At 39.3% G+C, this 12,626-nt stretch overlaps 1 protein-coding gene across 2 annotated transcripts in view; it reads left to right on the top strand.

Annotated features, from left to right (window-relative positions):
* Positions 1–12,626, top strand: part of CCSER1 (coiled-coil serine rich protein 1) — a 554,984-nt gene that overhangs the window by 122,108 nt on the left and 420,250 nt on the right. The gene's annotated exons all lie outside the window — the stretch shown is intronic.

The following is a 12,626-nucleotide window of genomic DNA, read 5'->3' as shown; positions in this document are numbered from 1 at the left end:
ATATATAAATATATTTAAATATGTACATGCCTGTATTTAGACCTCTATAAATGCCCTTTATCTCCTAGCTCTTTCCTCTATTTCCTTTTACTTTTGTCCCACTGTCATGTTCAGCCTTCATTAGGGTTTCAGTAATTCTTCTCGGTTCATTACCCTTGGTCACACCCTACCAGGCCTCCTATACCCCACTAACCGTCGATTTGGATGACTTGTTGTTCCCTTGTCCATGGGTTTGTTAACACCACTACCTTTTCCCCCACTTCCACCTCTCCCATGTCACCCCGGAACTGTCAGTCCCATTGTTTTCTCCTCTAGATTGTTCATCCAGCCTGTCTTATTTAGATAGACCTGCAGAGATAATAACATGCACAAAAACAAGACAGAGCTAAACCAAGCAACAAAACAAAGCAAAACAACAACAACAATAATAAACCAATGGCAAAAAACAAAACAAAACACAACAAGAAAGAAAAGCTTGTAGTTAGTTCAAGGACTGTTTGTTCACCTTTAGGAGTGTTTTCCGGTAGAGTCTGAGGGGGTGCTAAGCCCTGGCCCCAATGTCTGTTTTTGGTATTCTCTAGGGACTTCGTTGCTCTGTAGGGACAGTATGTTTATGGAGTTAAAATTCCTACCAGCAGCATATTGGATAATATTTCTCTGTGTTCACTTCCATTGAGCGTGCTTTCCCAAAGTACACATAATGTTCCAATTGTTTCATTTGCATATACTGCCTTGTTTCTGATAGTAGGAATAACACTTTTAATCATTTAAAGATCAAGTTAGAGAAATGCAATCACAATTATTATCCCATTATACTAAAAGTTCTAAAATATAGCCAGAAAACCTTTGAGACTTTTCAGTATCCTTTCTGAGAAACAATGAGATTCAAACTATTGTTAAAATGTCTGACATAGTATACCTACCTAATGAATAGACCTGGATTATTATTGAATATTTAAAAAAAATATTATCGAACATTTAAATTTACTTAAAGAGATTAGTAGTCGCAATATTGCAACTTGAAGCGTGATTTTTTTCTTCACTTCTTTCAGATTGAGATATGCTGAGCGTGTTCTCCATTTCTGATCTTTTATCTCCAGGTCTGTGCACATTTCATTTTAAGACTTACTTTGTCTTCTTGAGCTTCCTTTTGGAATGCTCTGTTCAACTTTTTAATCTCATCATTTCATCCATTTCCTTTAGCCATTTTTTGACTAAGAGCAAGTTTTAGAATTTCTTCCCATATTCACTTTGCCCTTTTCTTTCTTTCTATTTTTCTGCCTTTCAAACTAGCTTTTTTGCTTTCTTCATGTATGATACTTTTGATATTATCTTTCAGCACATCTGCTTTTCTGATACTAGTGTTCACTGACTTAAATCTATTCTTGAGATCTCAAAATTCAAGTGGGATACACACAAGGTCATATTTTGTCTCATCTACTCATTTTACTTTCCTTCAGCTTCAGCCTGAACCTATGAGGGGCAGAGCTTTCGCAGTACACATGTGTTCCTTCTAGGCCAGCATTGTGCAACTCGCTCTGAGCTTGTGCACCCAGTGACATCTTCTGCGAAAGGTTCCCTCTGGTCACGTGCATTTTTTGGGTAAAAACTGTTTCCTCGAATCTCGGTTTTTGTGATTTAAGAGAACAGCGTAAGACTAAAATTTTGTTTCTTGATTGAGAAAAATGCCGCAGAAACTGTTGTGATGTTGAAAACAGATTACTAGAACAGCGCTATGGGAAAAAAACAACAACTCAAGTGTATGAGTAGTTTTCTTATTTCAAAGAAGGGTGGAGTGTTGATTGATGACATTCTGGAAGTGTCCCAACTTCCCAAACAGACAAACATGTCAACAATTTGTACACTTGTTCTTGAAACCAACAAAGGACCATTGAAGAGATGTAGAAGTTATCTGGACTATCTTGCAATTCTATTCAGAAAACTTTAATGGAAATTTTGAGAATGAGAAGGGATGCTCTGAAATTTGTGCCTCAGGTTATAACTGACCAGAGTGTCCAAAGCGACCTAGACTCTTTTTTCCAAGGTCATTCCTAGTGATGAGACATGGTTCTATTCTAAGGTCCCCCAAAGCAAGCAATGAAGCCAGAGGAAGACACCATCATCTCCTTGCCCCCAAAAGCTTGTGAAGTGAAATCAAAGATCAAGATAATGCTCATTTGTTTTTATTGTTGTGATGGTGTTAGTGCATTTGGAGTTCATCTCACCAGGACAGACTATTAATCAAGCTTTCTATTTAGAGGTTCTGAAAACATTTTCTAACATTGTGCAACAAAAATGGTCTGATTTGTGGCAGACGGGGCACTGGTTTCGCCACCACAACAATGCCCCTGCTCATGCAGCCATCTCAGTGTGCCAATTTTAGGCTAAAATCAGCATCCTTTTCTTGCCCCACGCACCTTACTTGCCTGACCTTCCTCTGTGTGACTTCTTTTTGTTTCTGGGAATGAAGAGGAACACGAAAGGACAGCAATTTGAAGACTTAGAAGAGGTGAGCAAAACAATTGAGGGAGGTGCTGTCAGTCATTTGAGCAGCTGAGTTTGAAAAATGTTTCCAAGAATGGAATCGCAGATTTCACTAATGTATTAAGTGTAATGGAGAGTAATTTGAAAGTTGTTTGTGAAAATATTTAAATAGATAGCTTTGAAAAATATTTCAGTTGGTGGCGGGGGGTACCCCCTCGTACATATGAGCAATTCATGGTCTGTTTCAGTCTGTCCCTCACCTGGATTTAGCTGCTGAGATTGAGAGTCTACATCATCTCCTCCCACAGATGGTGCCAATTTAATTTCTGTGTACTTCATCAGGAGAAGGTCACAGGTACAGTCGTGTCAATGTTGTTGAAGAAGGAATTTATGATGAAGGAGTCTTGGTCTTGAAAAACTGTATCATGCAAAATGTCCAACATTATCGTGGTACTTGATCTGAAAAAGTTTGTATTCCAAACTAGGGAATTTATTATTTTCCTTGTGACTAGTCAGATGTTTGGTAATGACTTTCTACATAAGGGGACACTTACAATTTGTAGTTTGAATGAATTTTAACAGATCACTGTATTACTTTACTATCTGAAATCTTCTTTCAACTGCTGCCTCTTTTCTTCATTGTTCTTATTTGACATCTATGTATAATGAGGAGCCCTGGTGGTGCTTATTTGTTGGACTGCTAACATCAAGGTCAGTGGTTCAAATCCACCAGGTTCTCCATTGAAGGAGGATAAAGCTGTCGGCTTCTGTAAAGATTTACAGCCTCTGAAACTTGTATAGGCTTCTATGAGTCGGAATCAGCTTGATGGCAGTGGGTTTTCATGTCGTTAATATTGGCCTCTATGATAGTGAACAAAGTACCTCTGTAGTCAAGCCATGCCCTGATCATGAGGTTTCTCATTCTTTCTCTGTTTTCATTTTCCTTTCAATTTAAGCAAAAAGTAAATATTGTCCTTGGAAGTGAAATTAAAACAGTACTGTAAATATTGAAACAGATAATAGTACTTACTTAACTCCCTCTGTGATTGTTTTAGTGTAACAATGCAAAGAAAATATATATGAAATACAGTAAGTAATCAAACTTCACTAATACTTTTGTTAATCTTCTGCAAATGTTTGTAAGATTCTGTTTACGTAGTGATAGCTGATTTGAAAATATTGATGGGTTTCTCATATTTACTCCCAAACAAAGCCAAAAACCCGCTATTGTCAGGTCCATTCCCACTCACAGGGACCTACAGGAGAGTGTCCCATCCATATTCAAGGCTGCGTAGGGAACCTCATCTTTCACCCACAGACGGGGTGATGAGTTGGCACCACCAACCTTTTGCTTAGCATCTCAACCCTTTACCCACTACACATCAGGGCTTCATTTAATAGAAGCAGATAGCCAGCCCATTTGTTTTTTCCCTGTGGCATCCCTGGATAGGTAAGAATTCTCAACTTTCAGTGTTCCTATCCAAGTGCACACTGTACTATTGATTTCTAAATTCTTGTAATTTTATCAAGAAGGTCAGAGAATTGTTCATTAGGCTAATTAAGTTTCCAACTTTATAAGAAGATGGGGGGTATATGATGATGGTAAATTAGCAGTGTTTCAGTTGTGATGTATCATTCATATTTAGAGTTCTAGGTATTACCTGTTTCTGACCTAAACTGTGTAAGACAAGGCTGCCTCAGGTATTGACAATTCTAAATTCAATCAGAATTAAATGCTTACTCCTATCCAGTAAATGATAATATCCCTTGTTCATGCTTTAGAAGAGTATGGCTTTTTATTTTCAATCTACATATATTATATCAGGCATCAAACTGATTAGAAAGTATAAATCAAGCCAATTACATGCTATATTAGTTTGCGTTAGTTGATATAAATGACTTATTTTTTATTGAAATGCATATAGTATTTTTAAAGTCAAAATATCAACACTTTAATACTTATGGCATTGATAATTTATGACATTTAATATGAATGGAACTTTTTATGTTCTCTCACATATATGTGATAGAATAAGATTGAACTTAGAAGATTGAGTTCAGAATTGAAAAATTAATAGCAATCTTTACAAAAGGATTATGTTTATGTATTCTAGTGCAATCAGGTATATTGCGATGTCATGCCGTGATTAGTGGCAATATTGATCATGAATAAATTCAAATGTCTTTTTTTAGAATTTAAATAGGGTTCTTATAAAAATACTAACAAACAGCATTACAAAATTATAAAGATAATTATAAATTTGTAGGTGTAAATCCTCAGCAAAAAACAAGTATAATTCAAGTTAGAAAATGCAATTATGCTAAGCTTAGCAGTGATATGAGTATTGTGAATGCAAATATGTCTTTAATACCATTTGTATTTCTTTTTACCATATGTATTATAAACACAAAAGGGAACCCATAAAAAGAGCTAACAATGAATATATAAATTATCTAATTTTTAGTTTTCAGTGCAAAGTTGAGTAAATTGAGGCTGTTACTATTAGGTACTATGGAGTTGATTTTGACTTAGCGACCTCACCTACAAATGAAGGAAATACTTTTCAGTCTTGTGCAATCCTACAGGTTTATATGTAGTGTAAACCATCTATATTTCTATATCTGTCTATCTAGCTAGCTGTAATTTTTTGATATTCCAGTGCATTTATAATTATATAGATATGCATTTATAGATGCATGTAATACCAAGTGTGCATTACATATAATTATAATTATGCATACTTCTATATATTTGAAAGGAGTTCTTGTGGCATACTGGTTATGCATTTGGCTGAAAACTGTAAGGTCAGTAGTTCGAAAACATGAGCTACTCTATAGGAGAGAGAAGAGGTTTTCCACTTCTACAAAGAGCTATGGTCTCAGAAACCCACAGGGGCTGTTCCATTCCCTCCTATAGAGTAGCTCTGAGTCAGAGTTGACTTAGTGGCAGTGAGGTTTCTTTTTAATATATATTTGGACATATTCATATTTATATTATATGTTGGCACATCATACACATAGTGTTTATTTAAGTTATGTCCTATGCTAAAATATAATACTTTAAAATTTTGTCTATTTATATATTAATATACCATAATCAAGGGAAATATTAGTAGATGAAAGTCTCAGAAAAAAGAGAGGAGCTTTGTTCTCATTTTCCCTTTCCTTTTAAATTTGGAAATTAATTATTTTCTACACACACAATCAAATGAGACTGGGGATATATAGCTTTGTGTATATAGCTTTGTGTATATAATCATTATGTACATATATAATCAATAATATGCATATGTACATATTATTAATACATATATTTTAAAAATTTACTGAATGATAATTGTCATTCATCATCATGAACATAGATTGCATGATGATGATCTATGCAATTTATACTGAGGTTGGAAATAGAAAATTAAATTCACTTTTTATTTTTAATTAGGTGGCAGTTTTGGAATTGATTCCTTGCCAGTGAGAAGTAGGTTTTAGATGGTGATCATCGCTTTTACATTCAATACCTGCAGCACCCTCTCCAACCTCCCAATTGCTTGCTGTTTCCTGCCACCCTTCCCACCCCCTCCCTCTTGTAGTTGATTATCTTTCCCTTCACCCAAGTTAACACCTAACTACCCTTTATCACATTGCTTCCACTTTCCTCCCTGGTAACCATCCAAGTCTGTTTCTTTTGGCATGAAAACCTTCACAGACAGTATTTTCCCTTTTATGTTGAACTAAATGCATAGTAGCTTCAAAATCGATCCGTGTCATGATGAGGATGGGCTCATTGTTACTCTGTAAAGATGCATAGCATTCCATTGTGTGTATGTACCAAAGTTTCTTTGTCCATTAATCCACTGATGGGTAGTTAGCTTGCTTCTATCTTCTTGTTACTGTATTTGTGTAGTGATTAATTTGTGTGCACATGGCTGCTTGTGCTATGTTATCTTAGTATGCATAGTGTGATTGCTAGATTGATTCCCAGTTATTTAAGGAAATGCCATATCACTTTCCACAGTGGCTGTGTTGGTTGGCCATCTCACCAGCAGTGTATTAGGGTTCAATGTTCTCAGAAGCCTCTCCAACATTTGTTATTCTCTAACTTTTTGAACTTTGCTATTAATACATGGCAGGTGATATCTCATCATTGTTTTGATTTGCATTTCTTGGGTAGCTAATGATCGTGAGCATTTTTTTCTATATTTGCTGTCTACTTGAATGTCTTCTTTGGTGAAATGTCTGTTTAACCTACTCTGCTCATTTTAAAATAGGATTATTCATCATCTTCTTGTTCAGGTATTGCAGTTTTCTGTAGATGTTAGAGAAAAGTCCCTTGTCCGATATGCCATTACCAATCATTTTTAGCTATTATATCATTCTGGTCATCATGTTGTCTTGAATAGTATTTATTCTCTATAGCTGGGCTCCAATAATCTTTACAATGACTAAATAGACAAAATTCATAAATAAAGGATTTATTAAGGAAGGTAAGAGGTTTAATGTAACTAAGAAATTCTCAGGTTAGAATTTTACCTTAGAACTTGTTACAAAGTCTTTTCAGGGCTGACTATAAATCCCCAAGGGCATATCACTCAACTGCACATCTCAACCTGAAGGCATTCAGCTCAAGCTCTGAGGGTCAGCAAACCCAGCTCCCTAGATTAAGTGTCCAGAGGCAGCCCCACTCCAGTAAGACTCAACTAAAAAACCTCAGTTCCACTTCTATAGGTCAGCCTGCCCAACTTCCCAAATTAAATGTCCAGGCGGCCACCCCACACCAGAAGCCAGATGCCTGCCCCCAAACACTCAGTTTTACTTGCTCTGTGGGCTGGTTAGTCTGTTCCATGCTCTTGTTCCCAGTTCTGCTGGTGCACTTCTGATGATACAGCTCTCTTCTGGATTCAGGAGGCTCACTGAACAGGGGACATTTCAAATCCAGAGGACATGCTTTATGCCTGGCCCTTGTTGCTAGTGAGATCCCATCTTCTACTTCTCACAGGGCTCATTTTATCAGCATCAGGATGGCCTCTCAGTGTATTTTGTCCCCAAATACTCAACAGGTGCATCCTATCAGTATCTCCCCCTACCTTCATATCAAACCCATTGTGATAAGTAGATTTATTGTGCTAACCTGGCCAATAGGAACATTAGGGATTAATAAGGTCGCAGTTCGATTGGAGGGCAAAGAGATAAGTGGCTCAGCAAACCCCACCTTTCTATCTCTTGCTCTCTGTTGATCAGACCAGCATGTGGCTGCTAGTTCTCTGCCTCAACTTGTGAGCTATACAACCTGTGGGACAGCCAACCCACAGATCGTGTCTCTAGAGCTTGAGGTTACTTCGAGACCTGCTTATCCACACTGTGGTGTATACATCACTTGAGCTTGGGATTGTCAGATCCTGTCATTTTGCTGACTCTTGGTGACCAGCCTTGCTGATTGCTGCCTGTGGCTGGACTGCCTGCGTTGCCCTAGGAAGACTCAGTTGTCTGCTTCCTTGACCTTGGACCCAGTAGCCCTCATGAGTTCCATGGAAGTGAATTGAACTGAGCCCTCTGTACTGTTGTGTGGACTAGTTAGCTGTTATATTCCTTCGTGTTGTATGTATACATATTCATAAGTGTCCTGGTTTTGTTTCTCTAGAGAACTCTGTCTAACAAAATTGGTACCGGGAGTTGGTCTAGAGAAACAAGATCATAAATATGGGTTTTCCAAATTGGATCTCTAGTATGATTAGGCTTAACAGCACTGATAATGCTATATCTACCCCTACAGGCATGGATAAGTCTTCCACTCTTACTAGAGTAGGTGGTGTTAATCCATGGTGTGAATGAGCAAAGCTAATATCCACAGTAGCACCGCCAATAGATGAAGTGCTGGTGAGAGGAAAGGATTTGGGTGATCGTGTGGTTGATATTTTCCAGCAGTTTTGTCAGGATGAGAAGTATAGGGAAGCTGATTTGTTGGTCCTCCTTGCAATAGAAAATGTGATCAAGGAAAGGGATAATCTCAGAACCTCAGAAGCACGTCTCAAGTGCCGAATAACAGACCTAAAAGCTTCTGCATGTGCTACAAAGGAGAGTCTTCTCTCCTCTGGTAATAGAGCTGACATTGCTGAAAACCAAATCCAGAGTCTCATCATATGAGTAGTTGAATTACTATGTCAGCTGAATTTCAGGTCTAGAACAATGTCTGTTATTGAAAGAAGGGCAATAATCTGAAAGAATCAGGACCCTGAAACATGGGGATATATGGGCTGATGATCGAGGAGGATATTGAGCCCCTAGAGTCGATTGAGCCTCCCCAATCAAAAGATCCACCCCTCCTATCTGAGGGGATTAACCAACTATCAGTAAAAGAAGCCACACCCGAGCAGATTAACCAAACTGTTCAAGCTGAAATGCCAGGTGGGGCTGCATCTGTAGCACTGCCTGGGAGAGAAGCCTTACAAGATATTGCTGAGAGCCCCCAGGAAACACCCCCACCACCCATTATTTCCTCTAGATCTGTAACTCGAATTAAGCCTCAGAAAGTTCCTAAAAGTAAGTTTCTGATGATGGCTCAGGAAGAGTGTGCTATACTCATAATGATCTGCTCGAGTTTTCTAATACGTACAAGCAGAAGGCTGGGGAATATCCCTCGGAATGGTTACTAAGGGTGTGGGATACCGGTGCAAGGAATGTAACATCAGACCAGTCTGAGTTTCTGGATATGGAGCCCTACGCACAGATTCTTCCTTCAGTGTCTCAGCAAGAGAGGGTAAGAGAGGACTGAACTGCTTATTTGGTTGGTTCACTGAAGCATGGACTGACAGATGGCCTAGATTGACCAACTTGAGGTACCTGACCTACCTTGGTACACTGTAGAAGAAGGCATCCAAAAGCCTAGGGAAATTGGTATCCTGGAATGGATCTATCAGAATAACCCCATAGACCCAAAGGGGAGTGCCCTGAGGACATAACCTTCACCACCACCATAAGGAAGGAGTTTGGGAAGTGGGCGGCAGCATCTCTGAATATAGAGACTCTATTCAGACTCCTGTGATTGCTGTTTTATGTACACCAGGATTAACAGTGGGAACTGCCCTAAGCTTATTCCCACATTTGCCCCCCAATGGGGCTGATTGGGCCCCATGGTGGTAGAGGGCAGGTGTCAGAACTCAATCAACAGAGATAGGGTAGAAGTGGTTAATCATAATAGACAGCAAGGTTTTTGTAGTAATCAAAACAACCCATCTTGTGTGTACTTATAGCATTGGCTAGTTAGCCAGGGTGTCCCTAGGAGTGAAATACATGGGAAGCCTACTAAATCAAGGATCCTCAAACTACGGCCTGCGGGCCACATCCACATGTGGGCCGCCGAGGACATTTATCTGGCCTGCCAGTGTTTTTTGCCCCGTTTTTTTTTTTTTTCAACTTCAAAAAAGATATATGCAGTGTGCATAGGAATTTGTTCATGGTTTTTTTTTAACCTATAGTCCAGCACTCCAACTGGTCTGAGGGACAGTTAACTAGCCCCCAGTTTAAAAAGTTTGAGGACCCCTGTACTAAATATTTATGTGATCTATACAGGTGGAAGAATGGTGACCAGCAGAATCGAAAGTCACAACCACTTAATCTATTCCCAAACCTGAGCCAGTTTACATACCCACTACCCCTTGAAAGGGGGGAAGGCCAGGTCCCTTTGAAAAGGCTTCTGCTACATCACCAAAGGTTTATACTCTGAGTCTTTCTTCTAACAATAGGACCTGTGGAGTTTCAGAGTGACTGTTCACTGGGGGAAAGGAAGTAATCAAACTTTTCTGGGATTACTGAACACTGGCTCTTAACTGGCACTAATACCAGGAAACCAAAAATGTTTCGAAGGCCTGCCAGTCAGAGTGGGAACATATGGAAGTCAAGTTATCGATGAAGTTTTAGCTCAGGTACGCCTCACAGTGGGTCCAGTGGGCCCCCGAACCCATCCTGTCATTGTTTCCTAGGTTCCAGAATGCATCATTGAAATAGATATACTTAGTACCTGGAATAACCCATATTCGATCCCTGAAAAGTGGAATAAGGGCTACTATGGTAGGAAAGGCCAAGTGGACACCATTACAACTGTCATTGCCTAGGAAAATAGTTAACCAAAAGCAGTATCACATTCCTGGAGGGTTTGCAGAGACTAATGCCACCATCAAAGACTTGAAAGATGCTGGGGTGGTGATTCCTACTACATCCCCATTTAAGTCACCTATTTGGCCTGTAAAGAAAAGAGATGGATCCTGGAGAATGACAATGGATTATCATAAAGTTAACCAGGTGGTGACTCCAATTGCAGCTGCCGTTCCAGATGTGATTTCATTGCTTGAGCAAATTAATACTTCTCCTAGTACTTGGTATATAGCTATTGATCTGGCTAATGCCTTCTTCTCAATACCAGTCTCCAAGGACCACCAGAAGCAGTTTGCCTTCAGCTGGCAGGGGCAACAATACACTTTCACAACTCTCCCCCAGTGGTACATCCACTCTTTCACCCTGTGCCATAATTTAGTTTGAAGGGACCTTGATCACCTGTCTCTTCCACAAAATGTCATACTGGTCCATTATATTGATGACATTATGCTGATTGGACCCACTAAGGAGAATGTAACAACGACTCTAGATTCATTGGCACAACATCTGCATGCAAGAGGTCGGGAAATCAACCCAATGAAGTTTCTGGCAGCTTCCACCTCAGTTAAATTTTAGGGGTCCAGTCATACGGGACATGTCGAGACATTCCTACTAAAGAGAAGAATAAACTATTGCATCTGCCCCCCTCCCCCAAAAGTTAAATAGGAGGCACAATGCCTAGTGGGCCTCTTTGGATTTTGGAGGCAGCATATCCCTCACTTAGGTGTTCTATTTCGACCTATTTATCAAGTGACAATAAAGGTCTCCAATTTTAAGTGGGGCCCCGAACAAGAACAGGTTCAGGCTGATATGCAAGCTGCTTTGCCACTGGGACCATATGACCCGGCTGACCCAATGGTGCTAGAGGTGTCAGTTGTAGATAGAACACCAGTGGCCAACAGCAGCACTACAGCCCTTTTCTGAGATCTCCCTAAAGGACAGCGGTGAAGGGAAATCCTCCCAATGGGCAAAATTTCGAGCATTGTACCTGGCTGTTCAGTTTGCCTGGAAGGAGAAATGCCCAAATGTGAGATTGAATACTGATTCATGGGCTGTGTCAGGGAATTGGAAGGACCATGGTTGCAAAATTAGTGACCTGGAGGTCTGGGGAAGAGGTATGTGGATAGACCTCTCTGACTGGGCCAAGAAAAGAAAGATAATCATGTCCCATGTGAACGCTCACCAAAGGGTTACAGAGGTAAACTTTAAAGAGGAGGACTTTAACAATCAAGTGGATAAGATGACACGCAGTGGAGACTAGTCCTCCTCTTTCCTCTGCCACTCCAAAATTGGTGTTTGGGTTCATATGGACTGGTTTTCATTTTCTTCATCTTCAATGTAAACTTGCATTGGAGGTTCTGATCCACAGTTGTTTCTTGACTATGTTTTGACAGTTGATGTAGAGTTTCTTCAACATTTCTCCTTAGGTATATAGTACATTTTATTCCTTTGTATCCCATTTGATGAAGTCTATGTGCATAGTCACTATTTTAGTTTTAAAGTATTTGCAATGCAATCTTGCCATCTCTAGCTTTGTTTCTGTCACCAAGGCTATGCCTTTTATTTGGTTTCCAACTTTCACATTCTAATCACCCATAATCATCAGTGTGTCTTAATTGCATGCTTGATCAATTTCAGATGGAAGAACTTGGTAGAATTCTTCAATTTTTTTTATCATTACCTTTTTTGGTTGGTTCTTAATTTACTGCTCTTCCTTGTAGGCATATATATATGATATTGATACAAGCAGCATTGTTCTTCAAGATAGATCTCCTTTTTGAAGATGAGTGTGATGCCCTTTCTCTAGAATGTGTCATTACATCATAATAAACATATGATCATTCACTGTGGTAAGATTTTTTGTTCTGATGATGCCTTATCCCTGATTCCTTCGACACCTCGTGATTTCATAGGCTGGTGTGCTTCCTCCAAATGGACTTTGTTGCTTCTGAGCTTGATGGCCGCTTGATTACCTTCAAGCCTTTAAGACCCCAGAC

The sequence above is a fragment of the Echinops telfairi genome, unplaced genomic scaffold (assembly GCF_000313985.2).
Source record: "Echinops telfairi isolate 266 unplaced genomic scaffold, ASM31398v2 ScPeMD7_7468;HRSCAF=8506_0, whole genome shotgun sequence".
Classification (NCBI taxonomy): Eukaryota; Metazoa; Chordata; class Mammalia; order Afrosoricida; family Tenrecidae; genus Echinops; species Echinops telfairi.
This window is presented reverse-complemented; position numbering and strand designations above follow the sequence as displayed.